Genomic DNA, 19,756 nt, shown 5'->3' with positions numbered 1-19,756 from the left:
TCTGTCCCACCTTTATCCCTGCGCATCTTTTAGGACAAATTTTGGGTCAAAGGTTTTGTGGGTGGGTCGGTGTCCCCCTCCCTCCATCGAGAGTCCCACCTGGCTATAGGAGGTGGCCACTTCAGGCTCCATATCTCCCTCTGCTAGGTGGAGCTCAGGAATTCTTGTGGAAGAGTTGGGGGAAGGATTGAGGGAGCTGGAGTGGTCAAGGACACCACAAGAAGACTTACGAAGTAAACTAACTCGGACCCATGGGAGCTTACAGAGACTGAACCACCAACCAAGCAACATGCATGGGCTGCCCCTAGGCCCCCCTGCACATATATAGCAGATTGCAGCTTGGTCATGATATGGGTCCCCTATCAGTTGGAGCAAGAGCTGTCTCTGAGTCTTTTGCCAGCCTTTGGATCCCTTTCCCCTAGGTAGGCTGCTTTGTCTGGCCCCAGTGGGAGAGGATGTGCTTAGTCCTGCTGCAACTTGATGTGCCAGGGTGGGTTGGTATCCATGGGGTGCCTGTTCTCTGAGGAGAAAGGGAGGGGGCAATAGGGTATATGAGGATGTGAGGGTGGGACTGGGAGAAGAGGAGGGGGGCTGCAATCAGGATGTAGAGTGAATAAATAATTAATGAGAAAAAAAGATTTGAAAATTAATGAGAAAAAATAGATTTGAAGCTGGAGGGGAGTGTGCGATTAGAGGCAGCAAGATTAGCACATGAAAGAAGCTAGTTGGCAGAAGACTTGTAACCCATTCTCTACCTGGGCTGCAGGTAACAGACAGAACATACTTAAGAAAGCCCTTGAGTCTAAGTTTTCCTTTGACATACACCATATGATTTGATAAATTTAACCTGCCTGCAAGATGTGCAGGGATAAAGATAGAGCAGATACTGAGGAAATGTCCAACCATTGGCTGGCCACACCATGGGAGAGAGCCAACCCCTAACACTATTAACAGACAGGGGCCTAGCATAGCTGTCTTTTGAGAGGCTCCACTTGGCAGCGGATCTAAACAGATGCTGAGACTCTCGACCAAACATTGGGCAAAGTGCAGGGAGCCTGGTGGAAGAGTGGGAGGAAGGATATAAGGACCAGGAGGATCTCCACAAGAAGACCAGCAGAGCCAACTAACCTGGACCTAGGAGGGTTTGCGGAGACTGAAACACCAAACAAGGACCATGTATGGAATGGACCTAGGCCCCCAACACATATGTACACCATGGACAGCTTGGTCTTCATGTGGATCCCCTAACATGGTGAATGAAGGATGTCTCTGACAAGAACACTCTTGAGTGTTTTTCAATCACATCCCTCTGGTGGGGCTGTCTAGCCAGGCTGCTGTGATAGAGGATGTGTTCAGTACAACTTGATGTGCTGGGATGGGTTAATGGGGGTGGGAAGCTCCACTTTTCTGAGGGAGGGGGAATATGGGACAAAGGGAAGGAGGGTGGGACCAGAAGGAGAGGAGGGAGAGGGGTACAATTAGGATGTAAAATGAATAAATAAGTTAAAAAAGAAAACAAACTCTAGACCAAATTGTTTCAATTATTTAAAAGAGGGGGGGGCCTTGATATACAAACATAGGAAAATTGACACCTATAAAAGGTCACAAGCCTCATGGCCTTTGTTTTTCTCAGCTGTTATATGAACAGACACTACTCCTGGGAAGACGTGAACAAACCTCTATCCACCCAAGACAGGGAACCAACAAAAGAATAAAGTAAAGAAACTGCTGAATTCCTACTTGGCGAGTTTTATTGGTGTTACTTATAGGATTATGGAGGAGAGGTTACTCACAGGAGCAGATATCACCCAAAGTCAACTACATTACCAAAAACCCACCCTGACATGGTGGTGGTGGTTCGTGGAAAACTGTAGTCGATTGCTTGACAGCTTGAAGAATATCTCTTTTGGGCAACTTAGTTGGGTCTCTGCCTCTTCCAGGCATATCAGCTGCTCTAAGCCTGTTCTACAGCATCTTGGTTCGTCTGACAATGTGCATAATCAGTCCTAACAGCTTATAAATGCTTAGGGAAGGAGGGGCCTAGTGAATCTGGTCAGTTTTAGGAACTTCCTGAAGCATTTGAGTTTGTTTTTTGTTTGTTTGTTTTGTTTTGTTTTGTTTTGTTACTTCTTGAGCTTAACAAGATCCCCTGCAGGATAGAATTTTCTGGCCCCCTTTAAAAACATCCTATGTTTTAAGAGCTTCTTTCTAAGTTGGAAGGTTTTGTCTGGAAGGAAATTGCTGTTCCTGAGCTCACAAGCCTGTTTTCAGTCTTGGGAGTGCCTTTCCCTTTCTTAACAAACTATCCCTGCTTCTATTTCTAAGGTTTGTCCATGGTGAGATTCATGGTCCTGGAATATAAGAATCTGAAAATGCCATAAGAAGCCCTCCAAACTGAGATCCATGCCTATAATAAAGGCAACTGCCATAATTAAAATATATTTCCTTAAAATATTACTTCCAACATAAAAGTTCATTTTCCCCTTTGATTTGAAAAGATACCGAACATTTGTTGGAACCAAGCTACTGAGCCACCAGACCTACTAGGCAGAAAAGAAGACAAGAGAAATCCTACCCCAGCATCCTAACTGTTATGAGTTCTCTCTTCCATCACCTGTAGAGAGAGTGCAGGCAGAGCTGGAAAAGAAATGGCAGATTTGGAAGAGCTGTTGGCAGAAAGGAATGGGTGTCACTGAAAGGGTTGCCAAGCAACAGCAGACTCGGAAGCAGAGAGGTTGCTGAGTGGGCCTCACGCTGGAGCCTGTCCATAATGTTTGTAGAATCATCCTGTGGTTCTTGGTGCTTATGGGGCATAGCACTGGCAGATGCTCTAGAGAGACACCTCCGCACTGCACTGGGCACCCCTCCCAAACCAGATGGGATTGTTTCTTTCCTAAATAGTCCAACGTCTCTCTGCTGCCTACAAAATAAACCAAAGTCCTTTTAGTACGGCACAGAAGGCATTGCAAAAATAAAGCCTTTTTAATTTATTTATTTTTTGGTGTTCTGCATGTAACAATGCTCATTATAGGAAATCTGGAAAGCATAAGGGAAGAAAAACTAAAAGTAAACATTCCCCATAGTCTTAGCACCAAACATCGCTGTGGCCAATATGCTTCCATTTTTTTCCATGTGTCTGGGACTGTGCCACCTCGCCTTGCTTAAGGAACTTCACCAGAGGAAGCCGGCAGGCCCCCTGTGGAGTGTGGATTTGGAATCTGAGCTCCTGAGTTGAAAGTATTGGTGGAAGTGAGCCCCAAGGCTTTTACAATTTAGGTACAATCTTTTATTTAATTTCATGTAGCTGCAAGGCACAAGGAAGATGTCCGTGGGTAGTTCAGAAGAGCAAAAGTAGAAACACTAGAGAAACCAAGTGACATTGAACTCTGAGGTCAGGCCCTTAATTAAGGATGTCATCAGAGTAGGGAGGAGTGGGAGGGAAAAGACAAGTTGCAAGGCTGTTTGTCCCAGAACACCAGAGCACATGCTTGGGTTCTTCAGAGAATCAGACCAACAGGTCATATGATGTGAGGTAATCGAGTGGAGATGGACTATGGGGCTCAGCTGAGACACCCCATGACCTGCTGGCTGCTAGCCAGTGATGTCATTCAGTCCAGAGATCTGAACCCAATCTGAGGCCAAAGTCTGGGGCGAGGAAAGGTTTGTGGGGAGAGGTTGCCTCTGGGAGGGACTTCATCTTTCTACCTTTTTGATCTAGTCAGGTCCTCAAAACATTGAATGATTCTGCCCTGCCCACATCTTCTTTACTAATGATGATTAATAACACACACAAAGGAGAGAGAGACAGAGATACAGAGAGAGGCCTTTGAGGAAGGGCCATGGCTGTCTTGTTCAGTTTTTAAAGGCTTTTTGAGGACTATTATTTATCTCAGGTGTGTGTGTGTGTGACATGGCGCACGTGTGGAAGACAGAGAACAGCTTTGGGGGAGAGTTGGTTTCCTCCTTCTCTTTCACTACATGGAACCCAGGGATCGAATGCATATTGTCAGGCTTGGCCACAAGGCCATCACCTTTACCCACTGTGTCATCTTGACTGCCTGCCCTCTTGATGTTTTGTTTGTTTGGTTGTTTGGTTTTTGTAGATTCTGCAGAAATTACTACCTAGGTCTTGGTAACAACATTATGTTGTTCTTGTACTAATAAAAGATTACTTTTTCTTTATTTACTATCTTTATTGTTTTTGCTTTTCTTTTTCTTTACAGGGGAGAACATGAATGCAGTCCCCACTACCACAAAATATGCAGTTGAGTTTCCTGTATGTGAGGAACTGTTTTTTTTTTTTAACTATAAAACTAAGAAAACATTCAAACACATAGAACACATATATACATCAGAAAAAGCCACAGTAAACCAAACCAAACATCCCATAATTCCATTGGCATATGTGTTTGGTTTTCTCAATACTAAGCACCAAAACTAGGACCAGGTTTACATTCATCTCCAGCCTCTCTGCTAATTTTTTCTATTTATTTATTTATTTATTTATTTATTTATTTATTTATTTATTTATTTATTTATTTACTTATCTATTTTATTACAATTTATTCACTTTGTATCCCAGCTGTAGCCTCCTCCCTTGTTCCCTCCCAATTCTGCCCTCCCTTCTTCTCCCATGCCCCTCCCTAAGTCCACTGATAGGGGAGGTCCTCCTCCCATTCCTTCTGACCCTAACCTTTCAGGTCTCATCAGGACTGTCTGCATTATCTTCCTCTGTGGCCTGGTAAGGCTGCTCCCTGCTCAGGGGGAGGTGATCAAAGAGCCAGCCACTGACTTCATGTCAGAGAGAGTCCCTGTTCCCCTTACTAGGGAACTCACTTGGATACTGAGCTGCCATTGGCTACATCTGTGCAGGGGTTCTAGGTTATCTCCATGCATGGTCCTTGGTTGGAGTATCAGTCTCAGAAAAGATCCCTGTGCCCAGATTTTTTTGGTTCTGTTGCTCTTCTTGTGGCACTCCTCTGCGAATTCTTTTGAAACAAGGTATCACTCTGTAACTCAGGCAGGCTTTAAACTTGAGCTCTTCCTGCGTGGGCCACCCAAGAAGCTGAACTAGCAGGCCTGAGCCATGAAGCCTTTCCCTGCTACACTTTGATATAATACTATTTTTCTGTCTAGATTTCAAAGTATATTCACTCACCATAGAGCATATATTCCTGTGGTTTTATGACTCTATTACAGCTTTAGTGGTCCTTACTAGTTTACTTATGAATGAATGATTTCTTGCTCCTTTTGCTGTTTGAAGCCCTTCCATTCATTCAAAGTATGTTGCCATAGGCACCAAGTGTTGAAAACCCCTGTGAGTGGTTTGATTTTACCAAATTCCAACCTGAATGACTGGATTACAGATCTGGTATATTTTTAATCATCTTGATATGTATTCTTTCTGTCCAGAAACCAATTCCAATTAACGCATTTTGGCAGAAAACCATGAGGATGATCACATTTCCTTCATCACACCCAACAGAGTGCTCTTCATTTTATTGCCAGTGTTTGAGTCGATCTTGGATAACATGCATTTATTAAAATAGCTGTATTACATTTATTTTGTGTGTGGGAAGAGTATGTATGCCACTGTGCACATGCGTATGGGGGCCATAGATTACTTGCATATGTGAGTCCTCCTCTTCCACCACGTGGGTCCTGGAGATTGAGCACTGTCAGGAGATGGCAGCAAGCCCCTTTATCCAATGAGCTACCTCACCAGCCCCCAGATGTAATTTTAAGTTTTGTTTCTGAAATCCACCAGTCTACATTTTTGCTACATGTATATTGGCCATTTCTATACTTTTGTTTGGTTAATTATTCATTTTTGTTTTTTTGAGACAGGTTTCTCTGTGCATCCCTGGTTGGCCTGGAACTCTCTCTGTAGTCTGACATGATGTCACAATGGAGTCCAGGTGGAATTTAAAAATTCACTTATGCAGGCTAGTTTGGCCTCAAACTTGGAGCAATCCTCTGAATCTTCTGCCTTGGTCTCCTGAGTGGTAAGAGCTTTTGTGCTTCTTAAAGTAAAATGGCTGTAATCAGCCTGTTTTTTTTCCCACTGAGTAAAGAGGTGTGTGTGTGTGGGGGGGGCTCACTGGCTAACTAGCAAGGCCCTCACCCCCCACCTTCCTGCCTCTGGCCACCCCATGCTGAGGTTACAGAACATACTACCACACCTGACTCTTTTTTGTAGGTTCTGGGGATCCAAACTCAAATCTTCATGCTTGAACAGCAAGCAATTTACTCACTGAGCAGCCTGCCTAACCTCACCCTGACTTTTTATTAATGCACTAGTGATAAAAGATTTGCCCCATTTATGAAAATGCTGGACTAAAACAACATAAATTTTTATTATAAAAAAAATACCTTCAAACATTTTTAGAAATAGAACAGTATATGTAAAATCCCCATGTACCCATGAACTCATTACTCAGATTCAACAATTATCAGCTCACAGATAATCAGTCTTGTTTCACTCCCATCATCTTCCTTCTATGACTTCTTTTTGGCAGCTAATCTTCAACATCTTATCATTTCACCTGCAAATATTTCAGTATCAGACTACTGAAAATGTATGCCATCAAGTCATCCACTTTTTCCTTTGTGGTTTCTGCTCTTAGTATTATGCTCAAAAGAATATCAAGGGCTGGAGACATGGTACAGCAGTTAAGAAGTCATGCAGCTCTTGTAGAGGACCTGAGTTTTGTTCCAAGCACCTATGTCAACTGCTCTACCTGTCAGGTGGCTCACAATCACTTGTAACTCTAACGCCAAGTGATCTAATGCATCTAGCCTTTAAGGGACTCTGACTTATGTGCGTATATGGTCCCCATACACATAGCTCTTTTTTTTTTTTTTTTTTGTTCTTAATGGCATAAGAGTAGTTTATTACTGGGTGTAGTGGTATACCTCTTTAATCCTAGCACTCAGGAGGTAGAGGCAAGCGTATCTTTGTGAGTTCGAGGCCATTCTACATAGTGAGTTCTAGGACAGCTAGGGCTATGTAGAGAGTCCCTGTCTTAAAAGGAACAAACAAATAGTTTATTGTCTTTCTTTTCTTCTGGATGGAGGATAGAGAGGAGAGGCTGTTCTCTGGTTCTACAAGTTACCTGAGGGAACCAGGAAATGAATACTAGTGGAGTCCAGACAAGGGCTGGTGTGTGAGAATAAATAGGACATTCTAACAGTGTGGAGGTGACCAGGTGGGGGTTACCTACTTACAGCAGGGGAGACTCAGGTAGGTGCATGTGTCTTAGTACACATCCTAGTCCAGAAGAATGAGCCAAAGGAATATGATGTCATGATTACCAGAGGGTTGGACAGACACCCCAAGGCTCATTCCCTCTCCTTCAGGAGAGAGACAGAGGGGAGACAGATGCCCAGGACAAGGAAATCCCTCATTCCCTCTCAGGTAGAAGATAGAAGATAGAGGGGAGAAATTGTCATCTGTTCCACAAATTCACTGGAGCTAAGGAGGCTGCTACTTTTCCTTAGAACTGGTTGCACTGCATTCTGGGAGGGCTCTAGCTATAATATGGAATTGGCCTAAGGGAACCTCACCCTTAAAAGGTTGATGACCTGCTGGGAGATCACAAACAACCATGTAGTTTGTTTAATCAGTCCTTCTTCTGCAAGGCGAAGGCCCCAACTTCATGCATCTCTATAGACATAATTAAAAAAAAAAACATTTAAAAAGTATGAATCATTTTATCTACATTTTTTTCCAGTTGACTTTGGATTGACAAATGACAATGCTTTAATCAGGGCTGAAGATGCAATTGATAAAAGGCTTGATGCTCAAAAATGAAAACCTGACTTTGGATCCCCGGCATTCACATAAAAGCTGAACCAGTGTAGCCAATCAGTAAGCTATACTCCAGACTCAGCAAGAGACTCTGTCTTAAAAAATTAAGGTGGAGAGCAATAGAGGAAGACACTTGGACACTGACATCTTGTCTCCTCAAGCACATACATTTACACTTGCACCTAGGCAAGCACACATGAACACACACACACACACACACACTCTGAACTTTGGATCCATCAATACTGAAAAATTTCAAATATGGTTTTAGTTATTTTTTTCAAATATTTAAAATTTAGTTAAATTTTCAAATACATGATGAGCTGAATAAGTTACTGCATTCTCACAGCTTTGGAATACCATCTTCCTCCTCTGAGAAAGGCTTTCACACTACTGGGCCAGCATGTTTTTTTTTTCTCTCTCTCTCTAGCATTACTGTTTCTCTCTCTCATCTCTCTCTTTCTTCAAGACATGGTTTCTCTGTGTAGCTCTGGCTGTCCTGGACCTCACCTTATAGAGCAGGCTGACCTCAAACTCACAGAGATCTGCCTGCCTCTACCTCTTTAGTTCTGGGATAACAGAGGTGAGTCACCACCAACCAGCAAACTACTTTGTTTTTTAAGTATTCATTTAATATTTATTATTGTAAGTTCTCTAGGACAACACTACTCGTCAGTCATTCGTACAGCTGCTACACAAAATTCTGTGTGGAGGGAGGACCTTAAGATAGTGTGTTCATTCTGTGAGGTAGTTACATTTGCAAGCTCAGCAGACATAGGCTGTCCTTCCCTGTTTTCTGCTCTAAGTTACTACTAAGTAAAAAGTTTCTTATTACTTAGTAAAACCCAATCCAACCATGGCACTATATCTTTGTGAATAAAATAAGGTGACCAGAAATTGACAGATATGCTTTGAGTTCCCATGATGTAAGTAGGGTATGATACTTGGCCCTTCTGATGTCACAGGAGAAACAAGGGGGGGCACAGGCTTCATCTTCAAGTAGATGAGCAACTCCAAACCCTGTGATCTATTTCAGAGACTCTGGACCTCTTGTGAAGACTTCTCAGAAAGGGCAGCAGCAGGGTGTACTCATCTGTGGGATGACCTCACTTGTGGGAAGATTTGAGCCCCATGCTTGATTTCTCTCAATTCTTGTCTCCATGGTGCTTTCTCGGTATTTTGCAGATCTGAGAGCTTCGCCTCCCCTTCCCCCACAACTCCTTACTTTTGCCTGGTTCCAGTGACCTCACTTACAACACTTTGGATAAAAGGCCTCAGAATAAAAAGGGCCTAGGGGAAAGGTGCTTTGCTACCAACAATGTCCTAGGCAGTCATCTCATAGTATCCTGTGCCCTGTTTTAGAACTGGCAAGCTTTTCATTTCTTCCCATTTAGATCTGTTGGTTAAACAGATACATCTTTAAAAGTCTTCTCCATCATTAGTCATACTTATGTATTTTTCCTGTTCAGGAACAAGTAGGATTTAGGCATAATTATTCCACAGCTGATCAACACAATGCTCACTTTGTCTGTATTGAAAACACACTTAAGAGCAGCGTAAAATCTGATGCTTCTGATTCTTGTTAATGCTGCAGTAAGTCACAGGTAACAAAAGCAAACACAAAATCAATAGTGAAATCCAAAGATTTCCAGTTTTGTTGTGGAAGAAAGGCCAAAGCTGGAAGTCAATTCAATAATACCAGAAGAATGTAAATGTTGGGGCCAGCAAGATGGCTCAGCAGGGAAAGGTACTTGCCACCAAGCCTGACAACTTGAGTTTCATTTTTGGACCTACATGGTTCAAAAAGAGAACCAACTCCTGATGTCCAGAAGTAAACTTGCAGACATACAGGGTAAGTGATGGGGGTTGGGGGAGAAAAGATACTTCATCTCTCTGAACTACTGTGTGACAGGGCAAGACGGTGCAGAGGCTCCTCCATCTTGTATTCTTATGGATAGCATTTTAGGTTTAACTAGAATTTGATCTCCTGATGGAGAATCCCATGGAAAATTACTCAACTCTCCTAGGAAACAATGGTTAAGACGCCTAGCTACTGTAGCTTCTGTTAAATTGTCTGCTTCTGCAAAAACCTCCCCCTTGGAGCTGCATAACAAGATACCAGGATGCATCTTTTGCTTTTAAAAGCCTCTTGCTCTAAATGTTTGGGGTTACACCGGGTTCCTGAATACCTAAGTAATAGCTCTAGCCAGCTGGAATAAAGACTTTCAGTTGGCCATAAACTGGGTCTGAGTGATCATCTCTGGTGATTTCCTTGTAACATTTTGGAAGCCCCAGTGAGATCTTCAGAGGCTGTACTCTGACACTTAGCGGTTTCGGAGCCCCAAGCAGTGGGGAAGAGTACAGCAACTGGAGAGGATTACTATAAGGTGAGAACTCTGAGAGATTTCAGGGAGCTGGGAAAATCCTCTCCAACGAATCACTGCTGAGTGCTCCAGAGGTACTCTGATAGAAACCCCAAAAGACAGATCAAAAATCATTTGTTCTGTATACCTTGGAGGTATGTTTGGTCTGTAAGAAGCATCATCTGGTTAGGACACAGAGAAGGGGTCTGACATGGTTATAGCCTGTGTCTAGGATCAGTGTGAGATGTCACTGGCCTCCCTTGGTCTGTCCAGGTGTATGAATGTGTGGCGGCCACCCCCCGGTTGTCATCACTACACGGATCTCTGTATGACTTTGTCTCCTTGTGTGTGTGTATGTGTGTGTGGGTGTCTGTCCATTTTGTTGTTTAGGGACTCAGATCTAAAATGAAAGAGGAAGGAACTGTGCTAAACCACAGCCATCAGTGCCTCTAAGGCAGCACATGATTTCCTGATTTTCCACACCCTCACAGCCATACAGGACTGCCAACCTTCCCTGTGGCACCCCTTCTTCAGGTGGCAACTGAGGAGGCATCTTGGGAGCTGGATGCTCCTGTTGCTATTGGTAATGCTGGTGGCCCCCCAGCCACACCCCCACACCCCTTGGCTTAAGAGTTGTGCCCTCTTGCTGGGGAACTGAATCCTTTTGGCCTTCCCTGGTCACTCATAGAAAACCAGAACCTCTGTCTGTTCTCTCAGCTCCAAAGGAGAAAACTGACCTCCCTTCCCTTCTGGCTTGTGGTCCTGGGGTCCTGGTTCTGCTCTCTGTGTGGAGGTGGAGAGGGCCTCAGAGTGCATGCAGGAAGGAGAAAGAGATCCTATGAGCAGCATACTCTCTGCTTCTTCCCTCTCTTGCTCTAAGCATTTGGGTTGGATCGGAGAAGAGGGATGTAATTCCTACAGTAGTGCTGTGGGGCTGGGGAATAGAAGTTTAGCTTTTTTTTTTTTTTTAATTCTTTGTTCATGCCTTTGTTTAATTCTTTGTTCATCCTGACTGCAGTTTCTCTTCCCTCCACTCCCTCCACCTCCTCCTCTCCCCCACCTTCTCTCTCCCCAAGACCCACTCCTCCTGTTTCCCTTCAGAAAAGAGCAGACCTCTCAGGGATATCAACAGAACACCTCATTTTAAGTTACACTAAGACTAGGCACAAACCCTTACATCCAGGCTGGATGAAACAACCCAGTAAGACAGGGGTCCCAAGAGTCAGAGACACCCTCTCTGCCCACAGTTAGGCGTCCCACAAGAACACCACGCTGTGCAACCATAACAGAAGTTACACTTCTTTCCTGTTCATGGTTTATGTTTCCTTCTCCGTCAGTGACTTGGATAATTGGAAGACCCAAACCCCTCCATATTTGGAGATGCTGCAGGCCCTGTCAGCCTATTGTAAACTGTTTTAAGGTAAGAGGGCACCAGATTTTTTGTTTTGTTTTGTCCAATCATTAAGGGAGGGATTAAAAGTGGTAGGTAAGGTTACTCAAGGATCTGCTGTGTTTCTGGAAAAACTCTGTGAGATAAATCTAGTATTTACTCCCATAAATCCAGAAGCCCCTCCCCCCCCAAAAAAAACCCAGCAGGTCAATAAAGTTGCCTCTGCCCTGCAGTTGGTTCCAGACATAAGGAAAAAGCTCCAGAAAAAGCCCCAGGGATTTGAAGGGATGACTATGTCTCAACTTTTGGAAATTTGCTCAGAAAAAGTTTGTAACAGCTAAGATTCAGCCAAAAACAAAAAGGGAAAGCAATTGAGGTGATTGCTGCCCTTGGGGAAACAAACAAGTGAAGAAATGGAGGAAAGAGACCAGGGGAAGGGATTCAGTGACTCACCAGTATTATTTGATAGGGTCCTGAATGTAGATCTGATGGAACTTAGACAAAAATATCTACAAAGTACTCTGCTCCAGTGTATAGTTGGCCTCCTCACAGCTCAAACCACTGAGGAAGAATGTGGACAGGTAACAGAAGGCCTTTAGAGCCCTCTAAGCCCTGAGGTAAAGAATCACAACCAAGAAGGCTCAGTGGTGTGTCTCTTGGATCACAGGCCCAGGCTCCACCCTAGAGGAAGGAAAGCCCTGTCCTAGCACCATGTGTCTGTCATCCTGCAACTCTTCCCTCCCCTCCCCAACAAAACAAGTGGGAAAATTCCTTGGATGCTGCCAGCTAAGGATGGTGGGATTGCCGAGGTGGCCAGGCTCCTCTATGCCGGCACCAGTACACATTCTTTGCAATGAACTGAGACTGAGCAGAGAGCCTTCAAAGCCTTGAAATAGGCCCTGATGCCTGCCCCAGCCCTAGGGCCTACCAGGCATTACTAAGCCATTCCATTTGTACGGGGATGAGGCCAGAGGCATTGCCTAGGAGTCCTTTACACAAACCTTGGGATCCTGGGAAAGACCAGTGGCAATCTCAAGAGACTTGACCTGTTGGAGCTGCCAGGCCAGCATGTATAAGGGCCACAGCTGCCATTGCCCTGCTGGTGTCAGAAACTGATGAATTATCTTTAGGGCATGAACTGTTCCTGACAGGCTGATACTCTCTTGATGTCTTCCTCAGGGAAGCACCCAAGCGGTGGATGTCTAAGGCTGGGGCGACCCAATACCAAACCCTGTTTCTGGATCAACCCTACATTTGGTTCCACAAGACATCAGCCCTCTCAAGCCTGGCAGTCTCCTGCCAGACAATGATTCTGAGGGTCCCCTGAGCGCCTGACCTGATCCAAGCCATCAGGCTTGATCTACTGATATCCCATTGATGACAGCAGAGAAAGTATTGTTCACAGATGGGAACAGTTTCATCCAAGATGGGATCAGGTATACAGGGGCAACAGTGGTGACCCAGGATACAATCTTTAAGCAGGGGAACCTCAGCTCCTGAGCTTTTAGCCTTGAGTCACACACTGCTGTAGGAAAGACAAGGCTACCACCATATACACTGACAGCTGATATGCTTCTGCCATGGCCCATGTCAATGGGGCTCTATATAGGGAAAGAGGATTGCTAACCTCAGCAGGAAAAGAAATCAAAAATAGAGAAGAAATCTCAGACCTTTTGGAAGCTATCCGGTTACACAAGAGAGTGGTCATTGTCCATTGCAAAGGACACCAAAAAGAAGATTCTTCAGAAACCAAAGCAAAAGAGAGGATGACCTGTACACCTGGTAGAGGCCTGAGAACCAGTGCTTTCTCTCCAAGTTTTGGTAGCCTTGCTGGAGCTTCGTTTGCTGGATCACCAGGAGTGTACGGATCGTGGGAGGGTGTGGTGGGGGTGGGGGAAGTGTTAGATTGACAAGGAGAAACAAGTGCAGGCCAATTAGGATAACCAAGGATGGTGGGTGCTGCCAGATGGTAGACAGGGCTACCACAGGGCTGGGAAGGTGACTGGTTATGGATCTCCACCAAGCCACTTACTTAGGAGTCACAACAACTACTGAACTCCTCAGACTCAGGCATTAGATTCCAAATTTGGAAAGTCTGATTAAAGACACCATTTTTATATGGCCACCTATGCTCCCCTTGGGGGGAGGAAGACCCCACAAGAGATCTGGGCCTAGGGAACATTGAGAGTTTGTCTTTACTGACATCTGGCCTAGCGATTTTTGGCTATCAGTATTTGCTGGTGTTTGTAGACACCTTCTCAGGATGGGTGTCATCCTGACACCCATGGTGTTTACCCCACCCGAAAAGGGATTTTTCCAATAGTTACTAAGAAACTTTTTCAGGAAATAATTCCTAGGTTTGGACTGCTCCTAGCTTTGGGGTCCAACAATGGCCCAGCCTTTATGGCCAAAGTGTTTCAAAAGCTGACAAAGGTATTAAATATTAATTAGAAATTACACTGTGCATATAGGCCACAGAACTCAGGCAGGTAGAAAGGATGAATAGAACTCTTATGAAAAGTATGACCAAATTGGTCCCGAGACCGGCGAAAATTGGGGCAACCTCCTCCCTTTGCCCTTCTCAGGGTCCAATGTACCCCTTACCGGGAGGGGCATACTTTTCCTCAGTGTTCTATCACTGTGATGAGACGCTACTACTACAGCAACTTTTATAAAAGAAAGCATTTAATTGGAACTTGCTTACATTTTCAGAGGTTTAGTCCATTATCATCATGGTGGAGTCATGGTAGCATGCAGGCAGATACCGAGCTGGAGAATTTGAGAGTTCAACATCTGGACCCACAGGCAGTAGGAAAACAGTGAGCTTGGCTTGGGCTTCTGAAGCCTCAAAGCCCACCCCCCCAGTGGTACACTTCCTCCAACAAGGCCACACCTACCCCAACAAGGCCAAACACCTTCTAAGCAGTGCCGCCCACTGGTGACTAAGCATTCAAATATATGAGCCTATCGGGGCCATTCTTATTCAAACTACCATTCTCCCCAAACTCTGAGATATTCCCCAGGCAGAGATATCTAACCCCTCATTTCTCAAGTCCCTGCAGACTTTGCAGGAAGCTCACCAGGTCACTGACCATACTATGAAGGGAACCCTGCTACCTCCCACCTCTGAACCCACCAATCAGTTCCAGCCGGGAGACCTGGTTTGGATAAGGAGGATCCCTGCCTGGACCCTGAAACCGGATTGCAAGGGACCCCATCTAGTCATCCTCACCACCCCAACTGCTGTCAAAACTGGTGTCATCCCTTGAAAAAAGGCCACGGAGGATGATGACAGATGGACGGTCACTTGGACCTCAGACTCCTTAAAAATAAGGTTGGCCAGAGTTTCCTCACCTGGGATGTATACCTCCCCATCAGCCCACACCTGAACATGGGAATTCAGAAAATGTGAGGATGGGAAACTACCTTTTGGGTGGACCTCTGCTATCTTATGCTCCTTCCAGGGGTAGGACAATATGGGTCTAGAAGGGGGACAAGTATCTGTAAATCAGGCTGTGGAGAAGACTGGCAGAAAAAGGCCTTGGGGATTACAGTTTTATGCATGCTTCACCAATGGTGAGTCATCCTGCCAAGGACAAGGTAGCTGCATCATGTCCTCAAATTTCTTGGCTAACAGTATGACTAAAATGTGCCACCTCCAACTTACCGGAAAGCCATACATCCACTATAAGTGTATTGATTTATGTTTAACCCTTAATCCCTGCCCCCCGTGTATATGCTCATAATGGAGAATTAGGGAAAGTTTGTATTTGCCTTGATTCAGTGTTAATGAAGACCAAACAGTCCCCAATTCTTGTCCTGTTTCTCGAAGGTGCGCAGGAATTGCCAGTGTATCCACCACAGGCACTTTAGCCTTTATTGCTGGGAACCAAAACTTTAGGGAACTCCTAGACTCAAACCTAGGACAATTCTATTTCCAGGCTGGAGAGCCAAGTTGACTCCCTCTGAGATAGTCCTACAGAACTGAAGGCAGCTGGACTCTGTTGTTGAAACAGGGAGAACTTTACATGGCTTTAGGAGAAACTTGCTGTTTCTATGACAACCAATCAGTGGCAATCTTGACGTGGTCAGAGAAAACCTAAAAAAAAAAAAAAGGGAGACACAGATCCTTGGTATTAGTCTCTGTCTGATCCCCATGGATGAACACCTTACTCTAAATATCATTGATTCATATTCTGGTCAGGCTAAGGGTGGGACAACTACATCAAATAGAGGATTCACTCAGTCCTTAGGACCAACTCTGCCCACCTAGAAGAGGTCAAGTCAACAATTTGACTTATGCCCACAGAACACATGGAGGCTGTGACTGGACAAGAGAATGCAGAGGTTCCTCCATCTTGTACTCTTGCTGAGGCCATTTCAGATTTAACTAGAATTTGATCTCAATGATGGAGAATCCCAAAGCAAATTATTCAAACCTATTCCAGGAACTGGAGGTTAAGACGTCTCAGCTAACTTAACTTTTGTTAAACTGCTCAGTAGTGCAAAAATCTCTCCCTGCAGCCACAAAGTGAGATACAAGGTTGTGATTTTTGCCTTTAAAAGCGTTTTGCTCTAAATGGTTAAAGCTACACTTGGGCCCCCAAATACCTGAGTGTAGGCCCAGCCAGATGGAATAAAGACTTTCAATTGGCTCTAAGTTGTGGTCATTTCTGGTGAGCATCCTGTAATAGTGTGAAAGTCAATCTCTTGGTGGTTGTAGTTCTAGCAACCAAGCCCATCACCCAGGTGAAATAAGAAAGGGATGCTCAGTCTGGCTGTGGGCTGTGAATGTGGTTTAGTGGTTCTGCCACTGAGCCTAGTGTGCGGAAGCTCCTGGGTTCACACACCAGTGATACAGTTCAGGGGTCTTGAGTGTGTTCACTTTCTCTGCCAGTTAAAAAATTAAAAGATAGGGGAAAAAAAAAACTCAATTGAGACAGGTAGCAGTGGAGAAATCACGAACACAGCAAAAAAGGAGGTGACAGAATCAACAGCTAAAGAAAGGTATTTGTTGGGGGTGAGGAAGAACGCATACACAGCAGACACTCAGAGAAAAGATCCTCTGCAAAGCAGAGGGGGGACTCAGAAGGCTGAAAACCCCGTCTCTTCTAGAGGGCTGGTTTTGTTTTGTTTTGAAGTCTCTGAAGAGTTTTCCTCCCTGATTCACAGTAGGACAGTTAGAAGAGGTAGGATGGTTGATTGGCCCACACCTTTTGAATAGCAAGTCCTGATCCAGCCTGGAGCTTGTTGGGCCAGTCCATCAACAGAGGGCCTGCTGGCAGGAGAAGGGCCTTTAAGACCTTTGAGTTGCCAGGCCTATGTCCCAGGTGAGGAGGCTGAGGAAGAAGCCAGCTGCCTTGAGAGCTCACCATCTTTATTACATAGTTTTGGCTCCCCTCTCCGTCTGTCTACCAGGGAATCTGTCTCCTAGTCTCTCACCAGTCCTGAAAATAAAGAATACTCTTCTGGAAGACCTCAGGATGTTTTGTACTACTGGGCAGAATCATGTCATGTGGTTTTCCTCATATCGAGGGAGGCTGGGTGATGGTCTTCACTGTAAGCCTTGTTACTGAGGACAAATCTGGGCTTTGCCTTTAAGAAAGGTGGGGTTGCTACACAGTGAAGCCGCAGAGCACATGGACACCACTCACCAAGTGTGGTGGTAGCAAGGGTGTGGTCACTTTCATCTTCCTTAAGGCTACATTATATGAATGTTGTTCACACCAGAAGGAAGAGACTTTGTCTATAGAGATATTCACCAAATCATTCATTCATTGGCAAATTAATATTTTGAAACTCTTCGTTTATGCTTGTCATAAGGAGAACAATGACAGACAAAATTGACATGGTTCCTGGTCCCTGTCTTCACTCAATATCTGATGTCAAATTGAGTAAAAGTAAGAAGAAAAACAAGACAGTGTATCTGATTCCACCCTGACTGATGAGGCAGGTTTTGCTTTTCTAAGATTTTATCTTTATTTTTAATTGTATGTGTGTGTGCAGGGTGGCTGGGAACTGGACTCAGGTTCTCTGTAATAGCAGTATATACACTTAAAAAGCTGAGTCATCTCTCTAGACCCCAGGGCAGTTTTTAAGCAGGTGTATCTATGCTTCTCTTCTGATCATAATACATGAATCATCTTTTCCATATTGATATGGTTTTGCTTTTATAAATCAAGTCAATCTCAGCAACTCAGCACCTAAAACACTAATACGAAAGACAATGTCGAACACGTAAATGGACAATATCAAACAAGAAAAGCCAATGCCTCCAGCTACATGGTGGGTTGTTTAGCCATTTAGCCCTAGCTGGTGGGTGGGGATGGAGTTATTTCAACAGCAGTGACAATCCTTACACTTGGCTATGACATGAACTTATCCCTTCACCCATCCCAGGTCAATTCATTGAGAGGACACATGCTAAGAACCAACAAACACATTTGCTGATCTGAATTCAAAGTTAGCCCTTGCTTTGCTAGAATAGTAAGAATCAGACAGGAGTTCTTTAAGGTCACGTTGGACAGCTATCAACCCTGGCCCTTGTGTTTTATAGGGCACAGCTGTTCTCAGTGGTGGATGTTAGACTCCCCCAGCCAATATGCCAAGGCACACTGTGTCACCTGTGATGTTTATGGCTGAAGAAGGTGGTATAGAGAAGTTAGCATCCAAAAACTATAAAGTATTTGCTGAAGGGCTGTTAGGTACCAGCTGTGCCGAGATACTGAGCTTGTCAGGCCTGGGCAGCACATCTCATCTTGGAGGGCCGCACAAACTCTCACCTCCGCTCTATGTAGCATGGGTGAACAAGGATTTTTCTCTATGGCAGAAATGATATAAAGATTTAAGTTTAACCTCCCTCTGGGTAGTCTCTTTAAATGATGCAAACATTTAGTTGTTCTATCTAGCTATTGTGTAATGTACCAAATCATATTGCACAAATCCTTTGCAAAAGAAGACTAAACCAAATAAACAACTTGGAAGTTTCCCAACCGTCTGACTGCCACCAGAACATCTGGAATACAGTCGTTTTCCTTCCTACTGGCAGCACAATGACATGGACGAAAGAATCATCAGGTGTCCTTCCATGAGATGTATCTTAGTCCTCTCTGGCAGGTGGGAGGAGTGAGCTGGAGAAAGACTGACCAAGAGGAGAGCGGACACTTTTCATTTCAGTTCTCAAAGTCCTCTGTTCTCACTCTGCATTAGACTAGAGTTGAAGTGTACTGGGCATGTGTTCCTCACTGAAATACCACCACCAAGTTGGGAGAGCATTCCCTAAGGCTATAAGAAGTGAGGCTCAGCGGTAAAGCCTGAAGACCTGAGTTTGATCCTCCAACCCCACACAATGGAATGAGAGAACCACCTCCTATAAGCTGTCCTCTCATCTCCACACTTACGCACACCCCCAAAATAAATGTAGTAATAATTAAGACTATCACCTAAGCGTTCCCAAAGAACTGATTTATTTGTTTGTTTGTTTGTTTGTTTGTTTGAAAAAGGGTCTCATTTCCCAGTCTGGCCTCAGGTCACTAGGTAGTTGAGGATGACCTTGAACTCCTTATCCCCTGTTGCCATTTTTGAGTTGATGGTTTTGTTTTGTTTTGTTTTAATTCTTATGCAAAGCTGTTTTGCGTCTACTCCAAGTGTCTTGACTAAGGCAGAGATTGTCTAATCTTTTGCAGTTCTGGAAAGTGACCCAGAGGGTTAACCACATGAAAAACACCACACATACATCTACTGAATACAAGAAACAAGCGGGCAGAATGTAACAAAATGTAACAACTCACGAAGTTTTTGAGAAAACAGAAATTCAAGGTCAGATGCTAAAGCCTGGCTAGGGGAGAAGAGTTTTTCCCATGGCTTTGAAGCAGGCTTTTGGGAACTTAGTGAAGATAGGCCTTTTAAAACTCAGTCCACAAAGTTTCTACTGAAGTTGGTACTGGTAAATTGGTTTAGATTAGGTGAACAAAATTCTTCTGTTTAAAAAAAAGTTGTAATCCTTCTTGGGACATCTGTGAGGGACACAGCTCTGGAGTGGTGACTGCCCACTGGGGCTCTGGTTGCATTCATTGCTGGTAGCATGGGACGCCCTCATCTCTGTCCCCGAAAGGGAAGCCTGGTGCCAAAGCCCAGGGGAGAGGCTCTGCCAACTGGACACTAGAGCTCCCATGGTTTCAAAGGCCCTGAGAG

Source organism: Psammomys obesus, unplaced genomic scaffold, assembly GCF_907164565.1.
Source record: "Psammomys obesus unplaced genomic scaffold, mPsaObe1.curated_primary_1811, whole genome shotgun sequence".
In the NCBI taxonomy this organism is placed as follows: domain Eukaryota; kingdom Metazoa; phylum Chordata; class Mammalia; order Rodentia; family Muridae; genus Psammomys; species Psammomys obesus.
This window is presented reverse-complemented; position numbering follows the sequence as displayed.